The sequence below is a fragment of the Dipodomys merriami genome, unplaced genomic scaffold (genome assembly GCF_024711535.1).
Source record: "Dipodomys merriami isolate MVZ:Mamm:240054 unplaced genomic scaffold, mDipMer1.0.p SCAF_1876, whole genome shotgun sequence".
NCBI classification, from domain to species: Eukaryota; Metazoa; Chordata; class Mammalia; order Rodentia; family Heteromyidae; genus Dipodomys; species Dipodomys merriami.
In genome coordinates this window covers 52,309-79,079 of record NW_027203244.1, presented here as the reverse complement: position 1 = coordinate 79,079, position 26,771 = coordinate 52,309, and the positions used below count along the sequence as shown (strand labels likewise).

At 39.1% G+C, this 26,771-nt stretch overlaps 1 long non-coding RNA gene across 2 annotated transcripts; it reads right to left on the bottom strand.

Annotated features, from left to right (window-relative positions):
• On the bottom strand, window positions 1–25,925 carry LOC138830289 (uncharacterized). 2 transcript variants are annotated; one of them, XR_011372975.1, is made up of 4 exons: window positions 25,679–25,925; window positions 3,578–3,694; window positions 2,034–2,084; window positions 1–89 (listed from the first exon to the last, which is right to left on the bottom strand). It is a non-coding gene; the product is annotated as an uncharacterized lncRNA (long non-coding RNA). The 2 variants fall into 2 exon arrangements; XR_011372976.1 differs by lacking the exon at window positions 25,679–25,925 and adding an exon at window positions 15,317–15,475.
• Between the last annotated feature and the right edge of the window lie 846 nt (window positions 25,926–26,771).

Genomic DNA, 26,771 nt, shown 5'->3' with positions numbered 1-26,771 from the left:
ATGCTGTCCATGAATCTATCATTTTCCAGTGGCTTCGTTATGCATGTATATGATCATATGAGCGGATGTTGAGCAAAATGAACTCCAAGCTATGGAAACAGAGTTATTTATTAGCAGTTGTGGTTTCTAATGTACAATGTGATTTCTATTTTCTTTGGGATTTTCCTCTATGGTTTATCCCTTGCTGTATTTGATTTTGGTACCCTGTCAATTGTGCATACATTTACCTTAATTAGGGAAGGGAACAGGAACAACAAAATGGCGAGACAGAGGACAAAGGGCAAACCAATGCAATAGCAATACTCACAAGACAATAAGTTGGAAATGTACATTACAACTTGTGAGGCGTATTGGGGTGAAGTAAAACTGAGAGAAAAATGAGAGAGGGGGTAACAAGTTTGAAAAGTTGTGTATTCACTAGCTTACAATTGCTGTAACCCCACTGAACATCACTTTGACATTAAAATTAAATTTAAAAAATAAGCTGCATGAAATAAAATTTCACTGTATTGGTATAGTAAATATTATTATTTATGTAGTAACTTTTTAAAAATCAGTACTATTTGACATCTAATTTGAATTAATTACCCATTTTTAATCACAGGGCCATCCACTTCAATGTTGTCCAACTAGACAATATTTTCACAATATACTTGCCAATATTTTGAAAAAAAATAAATTTAGTACTTTCTCATACTAAAACAGAAAACACGTTAATTTTACAGAAACCCAGAAGTTTTAAAAGTAAATAAGTTGTTAAGAGGACAGAATATATGTGGTCTTCAACATTCCTCTGACTAATAACTACTCATTTTGAAATAATGAACATTCCATACCTGAGAGATTCAAAAGAGTATTTTTTTGCATGTTATGAAATCCTGCTATAGGTACATTTTCCAATGGGGTGTTACAGATAGAGAAATCAACAGAAAAATTGCCACATTCTGGTATAGTATAAAACTTTGAAACATCAGTTATAATTAATTCTTCAAGAGTAAGCAATTGTTTATCAGAATTAAGCTATTACTTCTATGACCATCAATCCCAAGGTTTATGCAATAAAGTCATCCTAGACCAACGGTTTCCAACTTGTAGGGTGCACCTCGAAATTCCCTTAATTCACGTCATGAATAGCTTATCTCCATTGTGAAAAAATACTACACCTCTGCTAATGTGATGCCCTACGTGTTCTGGAAAAAGCACCACAAAAAACTGGGTTGCATCATTTTTCCTCCACTGGTATTCTTGCAAATATTATTTATATTTATACTTTTATAACTATCATAGATAAACAGGATTCTAATATCAGAAGATTACATTTCAAAGCCCACCTAGGCAGGAAGGTTCCCTAGATTCTTATCTCCAATAAACTTCTCAGCAAAAGCCAGACACAAGTGGTAGTGATGTTGAAGTGGTAGGGCACAAGCCTTGAGCATAAACAGCCTCAGAGACCGTGTCCAGGCCCAGATTTCAACTCCTAGGACAAACCAATAAAACAAAAACAAAAACAAACCCCAAACCTAGCATTTTTCTCATTGTATACAGAGACATGTAATTAAGGAAATTGCTTCCTGTATTACATACAGGTAGAAGAAAGAAATCACATAATTATTCTCTTCATACAATGTGATACCAAAGCCTCAAAAAATTGCTCTTTTTCTAAATTTATAAATTAATATCATCCATTGTTGGCAACTCTGTCTACATTATTCACATCATTTTATAAATAAACTGTTTGAAATATCTATTAACAGAGTTCTAAATATAGATCCCTTGAAAGTATATTCTAGGCAAATAGAATGCAGGAAACATTTGTAAATTTGTCAATTAAACCCTCTACTTAAAAAGAATTTTGTAGTATCCTATAGGATATGAAATTACAAACAAAACCAAAATATATATTTTAAATCTAAACTTTAATTTAGCAAGATCTATAAAGTCCTACATTAGACGAAGTTTGCTATATCGCTAGGCTTAAGCTTTTGTAATCCTTCATCCTTTCCTTGGAATCTAACAGAATGAAGATTACTTACTTTTTCAAATTTTGGATGGAAATCATGAGCCATTTTGCATCTAGGAGTGTTCTGTAATGAAGAGAGCATTTAAAAGCACAACTGAGGATTATATATGAGTTGCATTTCAATAGGAAACGACTTCTCAACACATAATGACAAAATTAGCCCAAACTACCAATTGCATATTTCTTTCTTGTTTCGTTTCTTTTATTGAGACAAAATTATACTGCCTGGTCCAGCGAAGGTATCACTGTGTAATTCCAGTTTCTAATGTCCTGTCAGTCTGAGTGCTAGAATTCTAGGCTTGTATCACATTGACCCGCCATAGTTTCTTGGTTTATTTAATCTAGATACAGACTAGCAATTCTGAACTTCTCCAGTCATATCATCCACTAGACTGCTCAGACTGTTCATGTACTATTTTAAAAGGTGTTCTAACATTTCACAGAGGATATGATCATTTTCAGATACACCTGTGGGGTCTCTGACTCATTCCTCCATGGATCCGATCCCTTTCATAATGATTACTTGACTCTCTTACTGTCTCCGGTCCCTATCTATGTAATTTTCTTAAACTTTTTTGAAGAAAATTCACTTGAGAACTTTCTAACATTAAAAATTATCACTTGATTCTAGTCTTACTGAGGACATATTATCTATTGTTTCCTAACTTTTCTACATATTCTGAGAATTGCTTCATTTTTATATTTGTGTGTGCACATATAAGTGCCTCTGTGTTTATGTGTATGTTTGTACGTATGTATGCAAAAGCCTCAAGCTCTTATTCAGCCATCTTGCTCATGACTGGTATTCCATCACTTGAGCCATTCTTCTAATACAGCTTTTGGCTCATTAATTATAAATAGTATCTCAAAGACTGTTCTGCCCAGGCTGGATACTAACCTGAGCTGAATAGCAGAGGGACAGAGCCCAGGACCAGAGTTAAAGTGCCAAGACAACTACCAACAAAAAATATATAAGTAAAGGAAAGAAAACAAATGTGATCTTATCCACCAGTTCATGGCTCGTATAATCCCTGCTCTCTCAAGATGGACTTTTTTTCCAGTTAAGTCCATGCTCTTATATCTGACTTGCATTGTAAACAGAATTATTCTTCCATTCTACTTTCTACAAATTTGCGTGATTAACAAGCGTGATTTAGAAAGAGAGTGGCCTCATACTTCGTGTTCCACGTAGGAGTAATGATTTCCCTATATCACTTTCATAAATCTACATACTAGACTTGGCTTTATTGTTTCAATATTGTCTTATTTGTACAGTCTTCTATAGCGTAATGAACCCTTAAACTTAAACACAGAACTTCTCTTTTTCCTATTATTGCTATTGATTCCCCTACTGTTAACTCATGTACACTTGGGAAATAATGTGCAGCACATACACTCATTAAAAAAATGATCTGAGAACCTTCTCCCCATTTAAAATTCGCCTTAATTTACAGAGGACTTACAAAGTTTGAACTCAATATACTCATGGATAATGTATTTATAAGCAATATAAATGTTATTTTCTCTTTACTAAGTTGTCTCTGAAACACGTGTTACCTCAGGTCCAAAGGTGTCCTTGTGTTATTTCGGTGAAGCTAGAAAACATTCATTATACCTCAAGCATCACCATCGATTGTTCCTGGAAGTAACTGTTACTGGATGTGGAAACTGATCCTAGGAGGAGAATGGAATACAGAGGATTGACAAAGTTCAAGTTAACTTGTGATTTCCTTTTTACTGTATGAGAAAAGCACAAAGATGGCGACAAGGCAGTAGGGAAATACCAAAGCTCTCCCCAACCAAAAAGAGAGTTCGAGTTCCAATGCTTAATCTCCCTAAGAGACCGACAACAACAAAAAGACAAACACTCAGAGAAAAACAGGAGGTGGAAAATAATAAAAAGACAGAGAGGAAAAGAAGAATTTCAGAACAGAGAAAAGCGAAGACCCCTCCCCCAACATTCACTGGCCACAAGGCAGCTTGCCAAGCCATGGCCAGCCGGCCCGGAGGGGGCTGCTGGAGTCACAGAGACACAGGGGGCTGCCTGCAGATCACCCGTGCAGAAGCTTCCTGAGGTACCAGTTCACAGACCCTCTGATCACCACAAATAGAGAAACCTACCAGCTGGGAGTCTCCACGATGATCCCACCCCCACCCCTCACTCTCCATCCAAGCAAAGAAGCTCCATCCCACCAAAGCTGCCTGGCACCAGCAGTGCAACAAAGGGAGCTGTCTGCAGATAGCACAGAAGCCACCTGAGGTACTGGTGTCAGACCCGCTGATTGCGATGACCCAGTGGGGGCCACCGGGGTCCCAGAGACACAGAGGGTTGCCTGCAGATCACTCATGCAGAAGATGCCTGAGGTACCGATGTCAGACCCGCCGATTGGGACAACCTGGCAGGGGCTGCCAGGGTCCCAGAGACACAGGGAGCTGCATGCACATAACTCGAGCAGAAGCCGCCTGAGTGTGGACACTGTGGATCCGACAGCTTCGAAAGAAGCAGAGACAAAAGAGCCACCACCGCCCAGCCTAGCCCGCAACCACCCCAACTGAACTCAGATTGCAACAACGACTGACAACCTACACCACACTGAAACAACTAGCTCCAGGGTGAATACCCCAAAGGGGACAGTGTATCCCTCAAGGAGACCAGAGCTGAAGGGAATCCCCAGGCCCTGACCCAGACTCCCTACCCCAACACCCTGACCACAGGACCCAATAAAATTGGGAACTGTTCGACAGCTCCACTGGCCCTTGGAGCACATTCTGCTGGCCAGGCTAGAGCAAGATCACCACTGGAAGGGAGCTTAAACACCCAAGCCAGGAACAGCGCCCCTGGGTCAAGACAATCAACTGTAGAAGAAATGTAAACTGTGTACCCCAGGCTGCATAAACTAGGTGGTATACACAGCAGCACAGGCCTAACCAGCATGCACCAGGTGGGGGGCCAGAACCAGGCCTGGCAATCCGGTACCTGAACAACACAACCAATACCTCCCAACTGAGCATATGCCTCAGCAGAGGGATGAAAAACAGGGAACTGCACCCCTTGGGAAGCACACCTGTGACAACAAAAGACCTGGAGACTCAGCACAAGAGAAGCCAAAACCCCACCAAAACCCAACTCATATACTCTAGGCTGGGATTGGGCAACACAGGCCACCAGCACCTGATAGTAGGCAGGAGCTCAGGCTGGTAAGGTGGCTCAGCATTAGAGTGATAGTCTTGGGCGCATGAGACCCTGGATCCGATTCCTCAGCATCACATGAGCAGAAAAGGTCAGAAGTGGTGCTGTGGTACAAATGGTAGGGTGCCAGCCTTGAGATGAAGTGCTGAAGGACAGCAACCAAACCTATAGTTCAAGCCCACAACCGGCCCCCCACAAAACCAACCAACCAAACAAACAAAAACATCAGGAGCCCATAGCCGAATCCAGCATCTGGGAGAGTGCATCCAGAGCATCCGATCTTGCCAAGAGCACACGTAGGAACAAACAGAAGCAGTCTAGGGTGCACATCCCTTCCAAAGGTGGGAATTGCCAGCGATCTAAAGCAGAGAGCTGAGAATCCTATGTAGGTCAGACCCTATGGAGGTACCTATGGAGGTACGCCCCCAACAGATCCCAGACCAGGTACAGACTCTATCTACCAATGCAGAATCAGCAACCAAGCAAAGACAGACACACCAAAATAAAATTGCAGATTAGTCTCCAATAATCCTTGAACCCCATGAGAAAATCACGAGAAAAATTACAAGGTTTATCACTACCCAGGATAGCAAGCTATCCTCAATAGCCAGCAGCCACGCAGGGAGAGCCCCAGTGGGAGCAAAACAGGAATTTAAGAAAAAAACTACATCCAAGGTATGCTGGAGGCTATGACTCAAGAAATAAAGCGAGAAATAGACCAGTAATTGAAAGAGCACAAGGATGAGCTATCAAAAGACATACAAGATCTCAAACAGGAGTTGCATGCAAAAATAGAGGCTGCACAAACCTCAGTAAGAAGTGAGATAAATGCCAAATTATAGGTAGTACATACCTCATTAAGAGGTGAGATCAATAGTTTGAGAACCAACATCGAATCCATAAAGGAATCCATTTCCTCCATACAAACCACAATAGAAGCCACGATCAGCAGAGTGAATGAAATGGAATGTAGAGTGTCAGATACAGAAAACAGAATACACCAACTGGAACAAAAAGTGACAGATATGGAAAAATCACTCAAATTAAGCAAAAGGGAAATTCAAGAGAAAGAAAATAATGCCAAGAAATTTAACCTTCATATAATTGGAGTGGACGAAGGTGAGGAATTTCAGAGCAAGGGAATGCAACACCTATTCAACAAGATTATTGGTGAAAAATGTCCCCACCTCAAAAAAGAACATCTTACCTACATAACAGAAGCATATAGAACACCCAACAAGCAAGATCCCAGGAGAAACATTTCTAGACACATTATAGTAAAAATGATAGATCTGAATAATAAGGAAACAATCTTTCATGCAGCAAAAATGAAGAAGGAGCTATACAACAATGGGGAAAAAATTAGAATCATTGCAGATCTCTCCACACAAACACTGAATGCAAGAAAGGCCTGGGAAAGTACCATACAAGCCCTGAATGCCAATAACTGCCAACCCATACTGATATACCTGGCAAAGCTAGCATTCACATTCGCTGGAGAACTGAAAATTTTTAATAGCAAAGAAAAACTAAATGAATACATAAACATTAAGCCAGGATTACAAAGAATACTAAGAGTGGAGACACAACCTGAAGAAAGAAACCAGGAACTGGGACCTGCACCCAGACAGGCATTAATCAGTCTAACTGAGCAAGCACAGGAGGAAAGAAAAGAAGAAAAACTCAGGAAAACAGGGAATGACAGGTACAACAATGCATCTCTTTATACTTTCTCTTAATATTAATGGGCTTAATTCACCACTCAAAAGAAAAAGAACTGCAGACTGGATCAGAAAACATGACCCATCGATCTGTTGCCTTCAGGAGACCCACTTCTCAGCCAAACATACAAACAAATTCAGAGTAAAGGGTTGGAAAAGGATCTACCTATTAAATGCCCCCAGGAAGAAAGCAGGTGTAGCTATCCTGATATATGACAAAATAGACTTTTCCTTAAAATCAGTTCAGAAAGATAAGGACGGACACTCCATATTAATACCGAGAACAATCCAAGAGGAGGTATTACCATCATCAACTTATATGCCCCAAATATTGGTGCACACAGATATGTTAAACAAATACTCTCAAACTTACAGAATAAAATAGATCCCAATACGATAATACTAGGAGACTTTAACACACCAATCTCACCAAAGGACAGGTCTACCAACCAGAGGATTTGCAAAGAAGCTACTGAATTAATTGAGGCCGTACTTCAAGCAGAATTAACTGACATCTACCGAGTATTTCACCCTAAAACAACACAGTACACATTCTTCTCAGCAGCTCATGGAACTTTCTCCAAAATAGACCATATCATAGTTCATGCAAGGAACTTAAGCAAATACAACGGGATCAAAATAATACCCTGTATCCTATCAGACCACATTGAAATCAAGCTAGTTCTCAATAACAAAGCATACTGCAGAAATTTCTCTAATACATGGAAATTGAACAGTACACTCCTTAGCAATGCCTGGGTAATGGAAGAGATCAGAGAAGAAATAAAACATTTCCTACAACTCAATGAAAACACTTCACAAAGAAACTTGTGGGACAGAGCAAAAGCAGCCCTGAGAGGCAAATTTATTGCCCTCAGTGCCCACATCAAGAGAATGGAGACAGACCAAGTAAATAATCTCATGTTGCAATTAAAACAGCTAGAAATACAAGAAAAAATAGAACCTAAAGTTAATATACGGAGCCAGATAACCAAATTAAGAGCAGAGGTTAACCAATTACAAAATCAGAAAATTATAGCCAAAATTAACCAAACAAAAAGCTGGTTCTTTGAAAAATAAAAAAAATTGATGGACCGTTGGCAAGATTAATTAAAACAAAAGAGAGCAAACCTATATTAACAGGATTAAGGATTCCACGGGAAAAATCACAATACGTAACCAAGATATCCAAACAATCCTAACAGACTACTTTCAAAAGTTATAATCCCTAAAGGAAGAAAACCTGGCAGAAATGGAAGCATTTTTAGAGAAATACAAGTTGCCCAAACTGAGCAAAGAAGAAATAAACCAGTTAAATAAGCCAATATCCTACAACAAATACAGGAAGCTATCAAAAGTCTTCCAACAAAAGAAGCCCAGGGCCAGATGGATTCACAGCAGAATTCTATAAGACCTTTAAAGAAGAACTAATACCCATACTCCTCAAGCTCTTCAGAGAAACAGAGAAGGAGGGAGCTGTCCCAAACTCATCCCCAAACCAGGCAAAGACCCAAACAAAAAGAGAATTACAGGCCAATTTCCTTGATGAACACAGATGCAAAGACCCTTAAGATTCTAGATAACAGAATCCAGAAACACATAAAAAAAACATACACTATGACCAGGTAGGCTTCATCCCAGACATGCATGGATGGTTTAACATATGTAAGTCAATAAATGTAATCCAACACATCAACAGAGCCAAGGTCAAGAATCACATGATTATCGCCACAGATGCAGAAAATGCCTTTCGTAAAATTCAACATTCATTCATGCTAAAAGCTCGGGAGAAAATAGGAATAGGAGAAACATTTCTTAAAACAATAAAAGCCATTTATGACGGACCAATACCCAATATTATACTTAATGTGGAAAAGCTACAACCAATTCTCCTAAAATCAGGAACAAGACAAGGATGCCCACTGTCTCCACTCCTATTCAATATAGTCCTGGAACCCTTAGCCAGGGCAATAAGGCAAGAAAAATACATTAAAGGGTTCAGCATAGGGAAAGAAGTTAAACTATCCCTTTTTGCAGACGACATGATACTATACCTTCAGGATCCCAAAAACTCCATCCCCAAAATCTTAGAAAACATGAATCACTTCTGCAAAGTAGCAGGATAAAAATCAAACCCACAAAAATCAGTTGCCTTCCTGTACACTGACAATGTACAAGAAGAGAGGGAAGTAAAGGGAGCAATCCCATTCACAATAACCGCCCAAAAAATAAAATATTTAGGAATTAATCTAACCAAAGATGTAAAAGAACTATTTAATGAAAACTATAAAAAGTTAAAGAACAAAATTGCAGAAGACACTAGGAAATAGAAAGACCTCCCATGCTCTTGGAAAGGCAGACAATATAGTGAAAATGGCAATACTGCTCAAATTAATATACAAATTCAATGCAATTCCTATTAAAATCCCAATGATGTACATCTCTGAAATACAGGAAACAGTCCAAAAATTCATATGGAACCACAAAATACCTAGAATAGCCAAAACAATTCTAGGGAATAAAGACAACAAGGGAGGGATGTCCATGCTTTACTTCAAACTCTACTATAGAGCCATAATAACAAAGACAGCATAGTACTGGCACAAAAACAGACCCGAAGATCAATAGAATAGAAGATCCAGAAATAAATCCACATGCCTATAGTCAGTTGACATTTGACAAAGGAACAAAAGACATACAATGGAAGAAACACAGCCTTTTGAACCATTGGAGCTGGGAAAACTGGGTGGCCACATGCAGAAAACTAAAAGTGGACCCCAGCCTATCACCATGCACCAACATCAACTCAAAATAGATTAAAGACCTTAACATTAATCCTGAATCTCTAAAACCACTGCAGGACACTGCAGAGACACTTGAACTAATAGGCACAGGAAGGACTTTCCTGAACAGAGTCCCAGGGACACAACAAATTGGAGAGAGACTCGACAAATGGGACTACCTTAAAATAAAAAGCTTCTGCACAGCTAAATCTATCGCAACCAAGCTAGAAAGACAACCAACTAATTGGGAAAAAATATTTACCAGCAACATATCAGTCAAGGGGCTAACATCCATTATATACAGGGAAACTAATCCCTCCCAAGCCTAACAAACCAATTACTAAATGGGCAAGGGAACTACAGAGAGACTTCTCAGATTAAGAAATAAAAATGGCAAAGAAGCACATGAGGAAATGTTCATCATCCCTGGTGCTGAAGGAAATGCAAATAAAGACAATGCTGAGATACCACCTTACCCCAGTCAGAATGTCTCACATCCACAAATCAGCCAACAACAAATGCTGGAGGGGATGTGGAGGAAGAGGAACCCTATACACTGCTGGTGGGAATGTACACTTATATAACCACTTTGGAAAGCAGTCTGGAAGGTCCTTAGAAAACTAAAATTGAACCTCCCTTACGACGCAGTCATACCACTTCTAGGCATCTACCCTGAACAACAGGAACCAATATACAAGGACACGTGCACCTCCATGTTCATTGCAGCACTGATCTCAATAGCTAGGATATGGAAACCACCCAGATGACCCATCACAGATGAATGGATCCAAAAATTGTGGTATCTATAAACAAAGCAATATTATGCAGCCATTAGAAAATGAAAAATAATGACATTTGGAGGGAAATGGATGGAGCTAGAAGGAATCATGTTGAGCGAGGTAAGCCAAGAGCATAGAGACAAACGGTATATGGTCTCCCTGATAAGTTGATGCGAAATTCAAAATGTTAGTTGGTACAACAAAATTAACAGGACTTAAGAAACAAAGAACTCCCACTCATCTGGTCGAACCACTACTAAAAATCCCGATGCTGCTGATCATATGTATGGTGTATAGTGTACACTGTTATATATTATAGACTGTGATAGACAATTCGCTCCAGGAAAGTTAAAATGAAATTGTGATTTTAAATGAGCATCAATAGTCCACTATATGGTGAAATTATGTAATCACTTAACCACAATTTAAAAAAAAAGAACTTCAGGGAACCTAGGGAGTGAAGGGATGGTAGGGGGAAAACAATGCAAAGGGTAACAATACTCAATATGAAGTGTACTCATTACCTTGCTCATCTAACTGTAACCTCTGTATAGTATCTTTACAATAAAAAATAAAAAAGAAATGAATCCAAAGGCTTGAAGGAAACTCTTTCCCTGACTTTTTCTAGTGTGTTTGACTCATACATGACTTTTCTGTAAATTCTAGTTGAGAGTATTACAGAAAGTAATAATTTACCGGGAAGTTCCTGGAAGATGGTGGAGGAGAAGCGAGAAGCTGAAGGCTAAACAAGCTCTCAAATAGAAAGCAGATTTAGAGTTCCAGTGAACAGTCCTAAGCCAGAGAATCACACCAAGTTTGCCATCAGAGGACAAAGAGTTAGGCCAGAGAGGGAAAATCCAGGCAAAAAGACAGATCAGAGCACTTGCCAGGAGATGCCACTGCTGCAGAAGCTGTGGCAGCGGCAGCCGTACCCACCATACCTGAAACAGAGAGGCTGGGACGAAGGAGCCAGACGCGGTGGGCAAGCAGATTCTACTCAACACCAGCAAGAACTGACAAAGAGCAGACATCGTCATCCTGTAGTTCGCAGACCAGAGATGACCCAGGGACCAAGACACTGCATGAGTAGAGGCCTAATATCCTCACTCCTTCTCAGCAAGCAGAGGAGGGAAGGCCACCCCCCCCCCAGTACTGGAGATATCCATCTTGGATACTGACAAAGCTTGGTGGAGCTGCTAGCTTCAACTCAGGCATTGGAAGAAAACTAGAGACTTTTAGCAGGTCACAAGAACCTAAAGTGACCTGCCAGACTCAACTCCAACCAGAGAAAAGTCACCCAGCACAGGTGCCAGCCCAAGGAATGGCTTTCTTCACTGGATAATTGGAGCCAGAGGCTGCCCCTCCCTTTAGCAGCCTTGATAATCAATTGAAATATAGTAAACATAAACCCTGAGAGTGGCTACCGGCTGGGCTCTGTGAGTTTCTCACAAACTAACCCCTGGGAAAAGCTACTATTTGCTGAAAGGCCTCAACCCTACACAGAACCTAGCCTCATCACAGCATCTCCAAACTTGAGGAAAAAGCCATCTCCCTCTTTTGTGACACTCAAGCAGATCTCCCTCCCATTGAACAAGCCTGGGAAGAAGATCACAAAATCCTGGGTTAAGCAGAGCATTTTTCTGCCTGTTAAAAAAACTGACTTAAGAAACCAACCAAGCCACAGGAAATTCAAACACCACAAGCAGACCAAAGAATGCAAAAAGAGGTTGGCTACGGAAACAAGGGAGATACAGGATTTTCCCCACCCCTCCCAAAGAAAATAAAAAAAAAAATTTTCAATTTTTTTGCACCTTTTATAAAAATTTTTTTTTCCTCCTTCATAGCAGAGTTCACAACAACTCTTCTCCAACTCTTCAATGAAATTGAAAGAGAAAGTTCACTACCAAACACATTTTATGAAGACATCATAACATTCATCCCAAAACCAGACAGGGACTCAACAAAGAAAGAGTACTAAAGACCCATTTCTTTGATGAATATTGATGCAAAACTTCTCAACAAAATTTTGGCCAATCAAATTCAACAATTCATCCAAAAAATCATACACCACGATCAAACAAGATTCATTTCAGGGATGCAAAGCTGGTTCAATACACGCAAATCAATTAATATTATTCATTACAACAGGAGCAAGGATAAGAACCACATGGTTATCTCAATAGATGCAGAAAAAGCATTCGAGAAGATGCAACACCAATTATGATGAAGATTTTGGAAAAATGAGGAATCCATGGAACATTCCTCAATACAATACAGGCTGTATATGACAAACCTAGAGCCAGCATTATACTTCATGGTGAAAAACTGAAGCCATTTCCTCTTAACTCAGGAACAAGACAAGGATGTCCACTCTATCCACTTCTCTTCAATCTAGTATATTAGAATGCCTAGCTACAGCAATAAGAAAAGATGTAAACATAAAGGGGATCCAAATGGGGAAAGAAGAAGGAAAACTCTCCCTCTTTGCAGATGACATGATCATGTATTTAAAGAATCCCATAGACTCCACTCCCAAATTACTCAAGCTGATTCAAAACTTTGGCAAAGTAGCAAGGTATAAAATTCATGCCCCAAAATCAATGGCTTTTCTGTATGCCAACAATTAGAATGTGTGGCTGAAATTAGGAAAGCAACTCCATTTGTAATAGCTCCCCCCAAAAATGAAATACCTAGGAATTAACATAACCAAAGAAGTGAAGGACCACTATGATGAAAACTTTAAAATCTTGAAAAAGGAAATCAAAACAGAACTTAGAAAATGGCAAAACCTCCCATGCTCCTGGATGGAAAGATTAACATCGTGAAAATGGCAATACTTCCCAAGGCTATTTACAAATTCAATGCCATACCTATCAAAATTCCAACGTCAAGGATATAGAAGAGGCAATCGAAAAATTCATATGGAAAAATAAAAGTCCCTGAATAGCAAAAACGCTCCTCAATGGTAAGAATGCTGCTGGAGGAATATCAATACCAAATTTCAAACTCTACTATAAAGCCATAGTAATCAAAACAGCTTGGTACTGGCACAAGAACAGACCTCAGGACCAATGGAATAGAACTGAAAACCCAGAAATGAACCTACAGACCTATAGCCATCTAATATTCGATAAGGGAGCTAAAACAATAGAATGGAACAAAGACAGCCTCTTCAATAAATGTTGCTGGCAAAATTAGTTAACTACTTGTAGAAAACTAAACCTAGATCCTTATAAAACACCTTGCAACAGAATCAAGTCCAAATGGATCAGAGACCTTGAAGTCAAAGCAGAATCTCTTAAAATATTACAGGATGGAATAGGAGAAACCCTAGGTCTCCTTGGCGCAGGCCGAAATTTTCTTAATAAAAACATGGAAAAACAAGAAATCAAAGAAAGGTTGGACAAATGGGATTGCATGAAGTTGCACAGCTTCTGCATGACAAAGGACATAGCTAGCAATATCAATAGAAAGCCCACGTATTCGGAGATCTTCACTACCCATAAAACGGACAAGGGTGTTATTCTAAAATATACTTGGAACCCAAAAAATTAAATCCCCCAACAACAAATCCTCAAAGAGGCAAATGCCCTATAAATAAGTGGGCCAAAGGTTTAAAGAGAAACTTCTCTGAAGAAGAAAGAAGGATGTCCAATAGACACATGAAGAAATGCTCAACCTCTCTAGCCATAAAAGAAATGCAAATCAAAACAACATTGAGATACCATCTCAACCCAGTTAGAATGGCAAAAATCAAGAACTGTAAAAACAGCAGATGCTCAGGGGATGTGGACAGAAGGGAACCTTACTTCATTTTTGGTGGGAGTGTAAACTTGTTCAACCATTTTGGAAAGCAATATGGATGTTTCTCAAAAGAATTCACATAGAGCTCCCCTATGACCCATCAATCCTACTTTTGGGCATTTACCCAAATATTTACAAACACGACCACACTAAAGCTACCACACAACTTTGTTTATTGCAGCATTATTTATCATAGCCAAGTTATGGAACCAACCCAGATGCCGCTCAGTAGATGAATGGATCAAGAAAATGTGGTATATATACAAAATGGAATTCTATGCCTCCATCAGAAAGAATGACATTGCCCCATTTGTTAGGAAATGAAAAGTCTTGGAAAAATTTATATTAGGTGAAGTAAGCCAAGCCCAAATTAACATAGATCTCATGGTTTCCCTTATTTGCAATATCAAGTATATGTATGAGTCAAGCAGAAAAGGTCAGATAATTGATGTTAGGAAAATGAACCCTTAGATATGTATTTAAATGTTTTTTTCCTTTAATGCATTCGTTTCTAAGGCATTTATAAGATTATTAACCGTTGATTTGTATGTCCTTGCCACACAGTATAACCCCAACTTTCACTATATTTGATGTCGGTATAGTTTGTGGAGGAGAAAGTGAAAAACAAGTTGTTTTTTAAGATACAGGTGGTCTCATTTTAACAATGAGAAGTACAAGCTGTCATATCGAAAACGAACTTTACTATTTTGTTTGCGTGGGGAGGATTGGATGAAGGGGGCGAGGGGAGGCTGGGAAGGGATGTGAAGGGTAAAGAAAAGAAGAGAGTGCAATGGTTGATAAGAAATGTACTCATTGTCTTGCCCATGTAATTGTAACCCCTCTGTACAGTATGTTCCCGGACCCCATTTTTTCTAAATCTTTTTAAAATTTTTATTATTACCTTTTTTCAAAAAAAAGTTTTCTAGTAAATTTTTTTCTGTTATAATTTTTATTTTAGCTGTATGTATGTGTGTGCGCGCGTTTTTCTTTCATTCTTTCTTTCTATTTTTTTAAATTACCTTTTGTTTTTGTTTAGCTCTACTGAACTTCTGATCTTTTTTCTTTCTTTCTTATCCTTTTCACATTTTCTTCTCCTTGGTTCTTCTTTATGTTACTTAATTGTTGTTCTGCACATCCTCAGACAAACCTGTAGTCGATTATTAGGCCTTATCACCCATTGTGTACACACTTAATCCACAAATTTATTACTCAATTCAAAACCTCTTAGACTTAAGTTCCTTAATAGCAATACTACTTCTTTATACCTATATAATATTTTAAGTAAGTTTATATTTAAATTTTTCACATCTCCTTTATTTCCCTCCCCTTCTCTCATATTCATGTTTTTCTCTTAATAGATTGTTTCTGTTTCTGCATAATATATTTAATTTTTACTGTTCTATTTTTTCTGTTCTCTTTTTTCCTTTCTCTTTCTTCTTTTTCTCTCTCTGTACTTTCATCCTATCCAGCCTATTTCCTGCTTTGAGATTAGGACTTAAGTTAACTCACCCTGTGCCTTCCCACATCACTCTATTCCTATTTTTTACCCACATCTCTCCCTAAACCTAATAATTTCTAGCTTACCAAATTCTTTTTGCGGTTTGTAGCCCATTAATATATAGTTGTTTGATGTTGAATAGATGTATCTGTTGAACTAGATTGTATCTGCAGACTATTGACTGTGCAAATAGGGACTTTGGTTGATGCTTGTCTTAAGTTAGTGTTCCAGCACAAAACTGGTGTTATTTTCATCCCAAATGGGCAGAATAGGCAGAAAACCACAAGAAAAATGGCAAGTCCGGGTATCTCCACTCCCACTCATGATAACCAGGGACAGAACAGATAATGAATAATCCAGAGGAGAGTTACCAAATAGCTCTACAAACACTGCTGGCAAACATAATTAATGAAAATATTGAAAACATACAAAGGACTCTGTATGAATGTGATAGGGAGAGACAGGAGGCAAACAAAAGGTAAATGGAGACAAACAAAAGGTCAATGCAAGAAAAGATTGAAAACACACAAAAGACTCTGTATAAGCGTGATAGGGAGAGAGAGGAGGCAATCCAAAGGTTTATACAGGAAAATCATGAGCATGAGGAAGCTACACAAAAACTGATACAAAATTTGCGTGAGCAGCTTGAGCATACTCAAAGAAAAAGGCAGGAATGGCGTGAACAGGATGAGAACACTCAAAGAAAACTACAGGAATGGCAAGAACGTGAGGAAACCAATCCAAGAGTAATACAGGAATTGAGAGGGCAGGATGAAAATACACAAAGATCATTGAAAGCGTTCATGGGATCCATTAACAAAGAGCTGAAGAAAGTCAGGAAGACCACAAAGGGAATGCTGAATGGAATACAACAGAATGAATGGGAGTCCTAGGAACCAATAACCAGTCAACTAAGTGATTTGAAAATAAACACAGAACACCAAACTAAGGAAGAAGTTCATACAAGATCTAAAAAAAAATTTCAACAAAGAATTTGAAGCCATCAAATCTGACCAATTAGAAGGAAAAGAAATACAAAACGAAGTAGAAATTCTTGACAGCAGTTTAGACCATGCAGAAGATCGAATCTCGGGATTGAAGACAGCCTAGATATTACAGAGAAAGAGCATACAACCATCCAAGACAAGTCCAAGAAATATGGTAGATCTATCCAACACTTGGAAGACACCATCAGAAGGCCTAATCTAAGGATAATGGGTGTAGAGGAGCACCTAGAAAGAGAAGTTAATGGTCTAGGAAATTTGTTTAACAGGATCCTAGCAGAGCACTTCCCAAACATGGAAAAAGATAGGGCTCTTCAGTTACAAGAAGCTTTTAGAACCCCAAATAGACAAGACCAGAATAGGACATCCCACTGTCACATTATAATCCACACAGGATCAACTCAGAACAAGGAAAAGATTCTTAAAGCTGTCAAGGAGAAATGATTAATCACCTATAAAGGGAAAGCAATTAGAATCATCTCAGATTTCTCAGCAGAGAAAATAAAAGCAAAAAGAGCCTGGAATGATGTATGCCATGCCCTAAAAACAAACAACTATCAACCAAGAATACTGTACCCAGCTAAAATCTCCTTCATAACTGAAGGCCAAATAAAAAACTTCCATAGCAAAGAAAAATTGAAAGAATAACTTTCCACCGAACCAGCCCTACAAAAAATTCTTAAAGATGTCCTACACATAGAAAACCAACAAGACCACAGTTAAGGCCAAGAAACTGCACCCAAAATGAGAATCCAAGAACCATAGAAAGAACCCAGTTTTCGCAGAACCCAAGAAGGTGGATAACATGGCAGGAACTTCCAAGTAACTCTCAGTCCTATCTCTCAACATTAACGGACTTCACTCTCCAATTAAGCGACATAGACTGTAAAATTGGATTTAAAAAATAAGATCCTTCTATCTGCTGCCTGCAGGAGTCATATCTTGCCATAAAAACAAACACATTTTTAATGTTAAAGGATGGAACAAAATCTACCAAGCAAACAGACCCCATAAACAGACAGAGTTGCAAACCTTAGAGCAGATAAAATAGACTTCAAATTAAAATTAGTGAGAAGAGATAAAGAAGGTGTCTACATACTAATTAAGGGATCTCTCCTTCAGGTGGATATTATAATTCTAAATATTTATTCGCCAAACAAAGCATCACACAAATTTATCCAAAGAAACATTACTTTCCCTAAAATCCCACAGAGATCCAAAGACATTAATTGTTGGGGATTTTAAAACACCACATTCCCCACTAGATGAATCAACTCGGTAAAAACTCAACAAAGAAACCACAGATCTAAACAGCTGCATAGATCAACTAGATTTAACAGACATCTACCGAAGCATCAGAATACACGGTTTTCTCAGCAACACATTAAACATTTTCTAAAATAGACCACATTTTAGGCCACAAAGAAAACTGGTCCAAACTCAGAAACATTGAAGTTATTCCTTGCATTCTCTCTGACCACAAGGGAATAAAATTAGAACTCAACACCAAAAGCCACCAAAGAAATTCCTGTAACAAATGGCTGCTCAACAACACTCGGCTGAATCACGAGTGGGTCATAGAAGAGATAAGGAAGGAAATTCAAATGTTCATGCTATTCAAAAAAAATGAGCACACAAATTACCAGCTCCTCTAGGACAGAGCAAAGGCAGAACTCAGAGGCAAGTTTATAGCTCTGAGTTCCTACATAAACAAATTGAAGAGATCTGAAACTAACAATTCAATGAGACATCTGTACGTCCTTGAAAAAGAGCAGCCAGATAAATGCCAATCCAACAGACAGAAAGAATTAATTAAAATTAAATCAAAATTAAATGAATTAGAATCCAAAAAAACTATAGAATAAATCAACAAAACAAAGAGTTGGTTCTTAGAAAAAATTAACAAAATTGAGAGACCCTTAGCAAATCTTATCAGAAAAAGAAGAGAACACACCCAAATAAATAAACTCAGAGATTAGAATGGAAACATCACCACAGAAACCACCAAGATTTAGAATACTATAAGGGAAAACTTCTCAAAATTTTATGCTAATAAGTTTGAGAACTTGGCAGAAATGGCTCTTTTCCTAGCAATTATTGACATGCCAAATCTAAATCAAGATGAATCAAACCATCCTAACAGGCCCATATCAAGCATTGAAATTGAAACAGCAATAAGAGACTTCCAAGCTAAGGACAGTCCAGGACCAGAGGGTTTTAGAGCAGAATTATACAAGGCCTTCAAAGCAGAGCTCACACTAATACTCCTCCAAACTTCAATGAAATTGAAAGAGAAAGTTCACTACTGAACACATTCTATGAAGCCATCATAACCCTCATCCCAAAACCAGGCAGGGACTCATCAAAGAAAGAGCACTAAAGACCCATTTCTTTGATGAACATTGATTCAAAACTTCTCAACAAAATTTTGGTCAATCGACTTCAAGAATTCATCCAAAAAATTATATAACTCCTTCAAGCAGGATTTATTTCAGGGATGCAAAAGTGGTTCAATATACGCAAATCAATTAATATTATTCATCACATCAACAGGAGGAAGGATAAGAACCACAAGGTTATCTCAATAGATGCAGAAAAAGCATTCGAGAAGATCCAACACCCCTTTATAATGAAGATTTGGAAAAATTAGGAATCATGGAACATTCCTCAATACAATAAAGGCTGTATATGACAAACCTACAGCCAGCATTATACTTCATGGTGAAAAACTGAAGCCATTTCCTCTCAACTCAGGAACAAGATAAGGATGTCCACTCTCTCCACTTCTCTTCAATCTAGTATATTAGAATGCATAGCTACAGCAATAAGACAAGATAGAGACATAAAGGGAATCTAAATAGGGAAAGAAGAAATAAAACTCTCCCTCTTTGCAGATTGCATGATCTTGTATTTAAAGAATCCCATAGACTCCACTCCCAAATTACTCAAGCTGATTCAAAACTTTGGCAATGTAGCAAGGTAAAAAATTAACCCCCCAAAATCAATGGCTTTCCTGTATGCCAACAATGAGAAAAGTGTGGCCGAAATCAAGAAAGCAACTCCATTTGTAATAGCCCCACAAAAAATAAAATACCTATGAATTAACATAACCAAAGTAGTGTAGGACCGCTATGATGAAAACTTTAAAAACTTGAAAACAGAAATCAAACAGAACCTAGAAAATGGCATAAACTTTCATGCCCTTGGATTGGAAAGCTTAACATCATGAAAATGGCAAAACTTCCCAAGGCTCTCTACAAATTTAATGAGATACCTCTCAAAATTCCACCCTCATTCTTCAAGGATATAGAAGAGGCAATTCAAAAATTCATATGGAACAATAAAAGACCCCGAATAGCAAAAACGCCACTCAACGGTAAGAATGCTGCTGGAGGAATATCAATACCAAATTTCAAACTCTACTATAAAGCCATAGTAATCAAAACAGCTTGGTACTGGCATAAGAACAGACCTCAGCACTAATGGAATAGAACTGAAAACCCAGAAATGAACCTACAGACCTATAGCCATCTAATCTTTGATAAGGAGCTAAAACAATAGAATGGAAGAAAGACAGCCTCTTCAGTAAATGGTGCTGGCAATATTGGTTAACTACTTGTAGAAAACTAAAGCTAGAACCTTATATATCACCCTGCACCAGAATCAACTTCCAATGGATTAAAGACCTCGGAGTCAAAGCAGACACTCTGAAAACATTACATTATGGAATAGGAGAAAACCTAGGTCTCCTTGGTCCAGGCAGAAATTTTCTTAATAGAGACCAAGAATCACAAGAAACCAAAGAAAGGTTGGACAAATGGGATTGCATGAAGTTTCAGAGCTTCTGCATGGCAAAGGACATAGCTAGCAATATCAATAGAAAGCCCACGTATTGGGAGAAGATCTTCACTAGCCATAAAACGGCCAAGGATCTCTTATCTAAAATATACTTGCAACTCAAAAAATTAAGTCTGCCAACAACCAATCCTCAAAGAAACATCTGCCATATGATTAAGTAGGCGAAAGACTTAAAGAGAAACTTTTTTGAAGAAGAAAAAAAGATGGTCAGTAACCTCATGAAGAAATGCTCAACCTCCCTAGCCATAAAAGAAATGCAAATCAAAACAACATTGAGATACCACCTCACCCCTGTTAGAATGGCTATAATCAAGAACTCTAATAACAAGAGATGCTGGAGGGGATGTGGACAGATGGGAACCTTACTTTATTTTTTCTGGGAGTGAAAACTTGTTCAACCACTTTGGAAAGCAGTATGGAAGTTCCTTAATAAACTCCACATAAAGCTCCCCTATGACCCAACAATCCCACTTTTGGGCATTTACCCAAATATTTACAAACAAGACCACACTAAAGCCACCAGCACAACTTTGTTTATTGCAGCTTTATTTACTATAGCTAAGATATGGAACCAACCCAGTTGCCCTTAAATAGATGAAAGGATCAAGAACATGTTGAATATATACAAAATGGAATTCTATGCCTCTATCAGAAAGAATGACATTGCCCCATTTGGTAGGAAATGGAAAGTCTTGAAAACAATTATGTTAAGTGAAGTAAGCCAACCCCAAAGAAACCTAAGTCCCATGGTTTCCATTATTTGCAATATCTAGTATATGTATGAGTCAAGCAGAAAAGGTTAGATAATGTGAAGTTAGGAAAATGAAACATCAGATATGTATTTAAATTTTTTTTTCTTTCATGCATTTGTTTCTAACGCATTTATAAGATTATTTCTTTGTTGCTTTGTATGTCCCTCCCCCACAGTATAAATCCTGCTTTCACTGTATTTGATGTCGGTATAATTTGTGGAGGTGAAAGGGAAAAAAGTCGTTTAAATAAGGATACAGGTGGACCCAATTCAACAATGAGAAATACAATTTGTCATGTCGAAAACGAACTTTACAACTTTGATTCGGGAGCGGGGAGGATTAGGTGGGGGTTGGGGGGAGACTGTGAAGTGATGGGAAGGGGAACAAAGGAGGAGGCTACAATGCTTGATAAGAAATGTAGTCATTATCTTGCCCAAGTAATTTTAACCCCTCTGTACAATATTTTCACCACAAAAAATAAATTAAAAAAAGAAATAATGTGCCATTTGAAGGCCAGCATAGAACAAAAGGAAATAACGTTGTTTTAAACATGTTCTACTCCAGGGACTGGCAAGGCGGCTCAGTGGTCGAGAGCTTGCCTTGCATGCACGAGGCCCGGGTTCGATTCCTCAGCACCACGTAAGCAAAAATAAGCCAGAAGTGGTGCTGTGGCTCAATTGTTAGAGGGCTAGCCTTGAGTTGAAGAGCTGAGGGACAGTGCCCAGGCCCAGAATTCAGGCCCATGACTGAAACCCCCCCCAAAAAAAAAGTTCTACTGCAAAGAAACAAAGACATGGAGGTTTCAAAGTCTTATCGATGTATATTTCACCCCTGAGATGTTTATCTTCTTGCAGGAGTCATTTATCAATTCCTTTAATTAAGTTCTGAGTTCTCCAGAGCAAGAAGGATTTCAAAGAAGCATCCAGTGAGTATAATCGGGAAAAAGAGCCTCTTCTCAGATCAGTACTTCTTTAAGAGGGTTCCAAAGAAATATGGGGTTTTTTTATTTGCTTGTTTGCTAAGTGTGTGTTGGTTCTCTGGCTTGAACCCAGAGGCTGGACCCTGTCCGTGAACAGTTTTCTTTCCTGCCCACCAGCCCCCAAATCTAGTATTCTACTGCTTGAACCAAAACTCCACTTCTGGCTTTTTGCTGTGTAATTACAGATTAGAGTTTGACAGACTCTCTTGCCTGGGTTGGCTTTGAAGTAAGATAATAAGAAAGCCAAGTGACATCAACTGTATAGACTTCTCTTTCCAACGTGAAATATTAGATGAAGTTTATTTTAAAGCTAATATTTGACAATTTTTTTTTCTTTTTTTATTGTGAGCATACCGTTCAGAGGAGTTACAATTACATTGGCAAGATAACAAGTACATCTCTAATCAAGCATTGTTTCCTCCTCTTTTTTTCCCCATCCCATCCCTTCCCATACTACCCCCTCCCCCCTCCTGGTCCTCCCTCCCCACCACCAAAGTTGTAAAGTTCTTTTTTCGACGTTAGAACTTGTACATCTCATTGTTTCAATGGGTCCACCTGTATCCCTAGTTAAACGATTTGTTTTTAGAGAATATGTCCAGCAAATAATCCATAACATTACTCAGCAAAATTAGGTGCACTGAATAATTTTGGAATTATTTGTATTGCTTGGGAAGATTATTGATCTTTTCGTTCCTTTTGCGGAAAGTTAAAAGTCATATTTCACCTTTTTTATTGGTTGTGGCGCTTGAACTCTGATCCTGGGCGCTGTCTCTCAGCTCTTTAGTTCAACTTGAGTGCACTACCACTTTAGTTACAGCACCACTTCTGGGTTTCTGGTGGTAAACTGAAGATTAGTATCTCATGGACTTTACTGATCAGGCTTATTTGAACCACAATCCTCTGGTTTCAACGTCCTGAGTGTCTAGGATTACAGGTGTAAACAAGAAGCACCTGGCAGATATTTGCATTTATGTGCACTGAATAAAACTATGTTGACAATGAATGGAAATTTTAACCAAATGATGACATTGCAGCTTTTCAGAAAAATTGACATAGCAATAAATATGTCCTCTATTTCCATTTTGTTACATTAATGACTCATGAGCTATGGGACCCTTACATTAGCATCCTCTGACATCTGTATAGGTCAATTTAGTATCAGATAATGTTCATAGAGAAATATAGAAAGTCTGTGATTTTTAGAAAGCAAAGGAGATCACCTATGAAACAACAGCATAGAAGGAGATACATTTTATCACACAGAGATTAAGAACTAGCCTAAGAGATTTAGAATGCTATAGACAATGAGGAAAAGCCTAGTTGACAACAAGTTCTTCAATAACCAAAAATGGTTCTCTAGAACAGTTTCTGGTATACCTTAGTTACTATCATTTATTCCTTACATCTGCAGTTATTCTTTATCTTCTGTCACAACACTTAATTACCCTCTGCCTTTTTGGTGCCATAACTGACCAAAAGGTTTCAAAATCACACTTAGACTACCCTTCTCTTTGTGATTAGCAGTGACGATACCAAATGCTGGAATCGTTGAATTTCCAGAATTAATCTTCACCTGACATCTAAGCACATTCGTGGCTTTAATAGCTATGACTTAATGAACAAAACTTTTTTTCAACACAGTTTCCTAATATAAGTACATGAATTAGGGACTATTGCCAAGTGTCAATATGGAAGGAGCAATTATATATTACAAGTATGGGTTCTTTATTTTGCATTTACTAACTAAATGTTTTTGTTTTTGTTTTGCCAGTCCAGGGGCTTAAACTCAGGGATAGGGAATTATTCCTGAGGTTTTTTCTTCTTTTTTTTTTGCTCAAAGCTAGCACTCTACCACTTGAGGCACAGCACCACTTCCAGAATTTTTCTTTTTATGTGTTACTGAGGAATTGAACCCAGGGTTTCATGCATGATAGGCAATCACTGTACCATGAAGCCCCATTTCCAGAGCCCTAAATGACTTTCTTAAGATGGCATTACATTTTTATTCAGTAACTATGTATCATAATTTTGGCCAGGTGCTAGAAATGATGTGGAAAGCAACACAATACAATAAATCCAGTAAGGCTGGATGGATAATGAAGAACTGTCATGGTCTAGCCAGGGCACAGAGGGGCTTATCTCATGGAGCTGTTTCAACAGGCTGAGCAAGACAGCACCTGAACTACAGCCCACCTCCAGAATGAGAGGGCAACCTTGGGTTCTAGCCACATGTGGATGCCGAACCCCCTCCTCCAGCACCCATTCAACCATTTCTTGTGAAAGAGGGAGAGAAAAAAAGTCACAATTACAATTAAGAAGGTTGCTGGTGGCTTAGAACTCTAATCCTAACTACACAGGAAGCTGAGATACAAGAATCATGATTCATAGCCAGCCCCGGCAGGAACGTCTGTGAGACTCTTATATCCAAAAAAACACCAGAAAACCAGAAATGGTGCTGTGGGATTAAGTGGGAGAGTGCTAGCCTTTTGCTAAGGAGCTCAGGAACAGTGCCCAGACCCAGAGTTCAAGCCCCACGACTGACAAGAAGTGGACTTCCTACCACCAGAAGTCTACTGAATAACAACCATTGTCTTAGGGAGCATCGTAGCAAAGTTAGGCTGAGCTTCCTGTGAAGTTGAAGTCCTAAGTAGGTCACCAGGCTTCTGTGTGCCTCGGTTTCCCCAGCTGCAAAACTCCACAGAATGAAGGATCCCCTTCCATATGGGGATAGGTTAATGATGAAAGAGAGCCATGTTTTGTTTCATAATCCCACATCTGTTGCATGATTAATAAAAGACCTCATCTGAGCCCTTTCCAGGTATCTTCTTGTCATTTGCTCACAGAACTGCAGAGAACCTTATCTGTAGGCTGCTCCCTCTGTGCCTAGCCATGTTCCACAGATCCCTCTGTATAAATCCCTTGTTTCCTAACAACTGTCCTGTGAGGAAAATGAGGTCTGATGGTTGCGGCCCTACCCAGAGCTTTACCTATGGTCAAGAATCGGCTGCTGTGGAATAAAAGTTGGGGATAAGCCATCTAAATTGATGACTGCGCATGTTGCGACCTGTCTACCAACCCAACTACAGAGGACCAGGCCTGGAAGAGCATACCTGTCACAGATAGGAGAACCTCGATCCAGCCCAGCCAGACCATATATTGAGTCTCTGTTTTAGAAATGCCCAAGACAGAAAGTTGGTTCCTCAGAGCCAGGGAGAGGAAACAAGCAGGGGTCATGGTGCCTCCAAGGGTGTTCTGACCTCAGCAGGGGTGGTTTGGGGGCGGCCACTCACCTGTGCTGCTGGGAGAAGCTGCTGGAGGCTGCTCCAGGTGGGGCCAGCAGTGATGGCAGTGGTTTTGTGGACAAATGGGCCCAAAGTAGAGAACCAGGTCCAGGGATCAGGTTGGGGCTTTAATCGGGCTGGCAGTGAGACATTGCCTGATATTTGAAATCTCAAAACTTGGGAAAGGGGGAAAGCAGCTGGGGCACCGGCAGGCTTCTCAATTTCCTACTATACTCCGAAGTCGCCTTGAGTCTCTTCCTCACCACTCAAACACCTCACCTTTCTCAACTGCTCGTAGTGGTGTAAACTAACATTGGGAATCCCGGTGCTACCAGGCAGCATGGAATGTGGGCGTGGCCACCATTCTTGTATCCCATTGGTCAGAAAGAACCATGAAAGAATGGGGGTGTGGCCGGAATCCAGTGATGCAAGCACATTGGCAGAGTCAAGAAGTTAGCATCTCCCCAGCCCGTTTTCAGGGAAGAATGTCAGTTCAGTTGGAGACAAGAGGGTGACCAGCTTTAACTGGATGGTTGCACAAATTATTGTGTATTTCTGTTTGTTGCCAGTCCTGGACCTTGAACTCAGGATCTGGGCACAGTCTGTGAGCTACTTTTGCTCAAGGCTGGCCCTCCAAACTGGAGCCACAGTGCTTCTGGCTTTGTTGTCACTGAAGTTGGAAAGGAGTCTCAAGGACTTTCCTGCATAGGATGACTTCAACCATGATCCTCCAATCACAGCCTTGTAAGTATCAAGGAGAACTGCTGAGAGCCAATGGTGCCTACTTAATCATTGGTCTTGCTGATGTTCTTGGACAAACAGGTGAGTTCCCTATCCTTGGGTTTAAGTGGTGGGAGCTGTAGCCCACAGTTTGTATCCTGGTCCTGCCACCTCCAAATGGCAGGAGATCCAAAAAACTTACTCCTATCCATAAGATTACACGGAATGTGATGTGTGTCATGATTGAATGAGCAGTTCTTGAATGATTCCAGTATAAAATTATACACAATTATATTATAGGACACTGATCGATGTTAGTTAATATTTTATTGAGAATTTAAACAATCACATTAATAAAATGGAGGCATAATGAAATAACTAA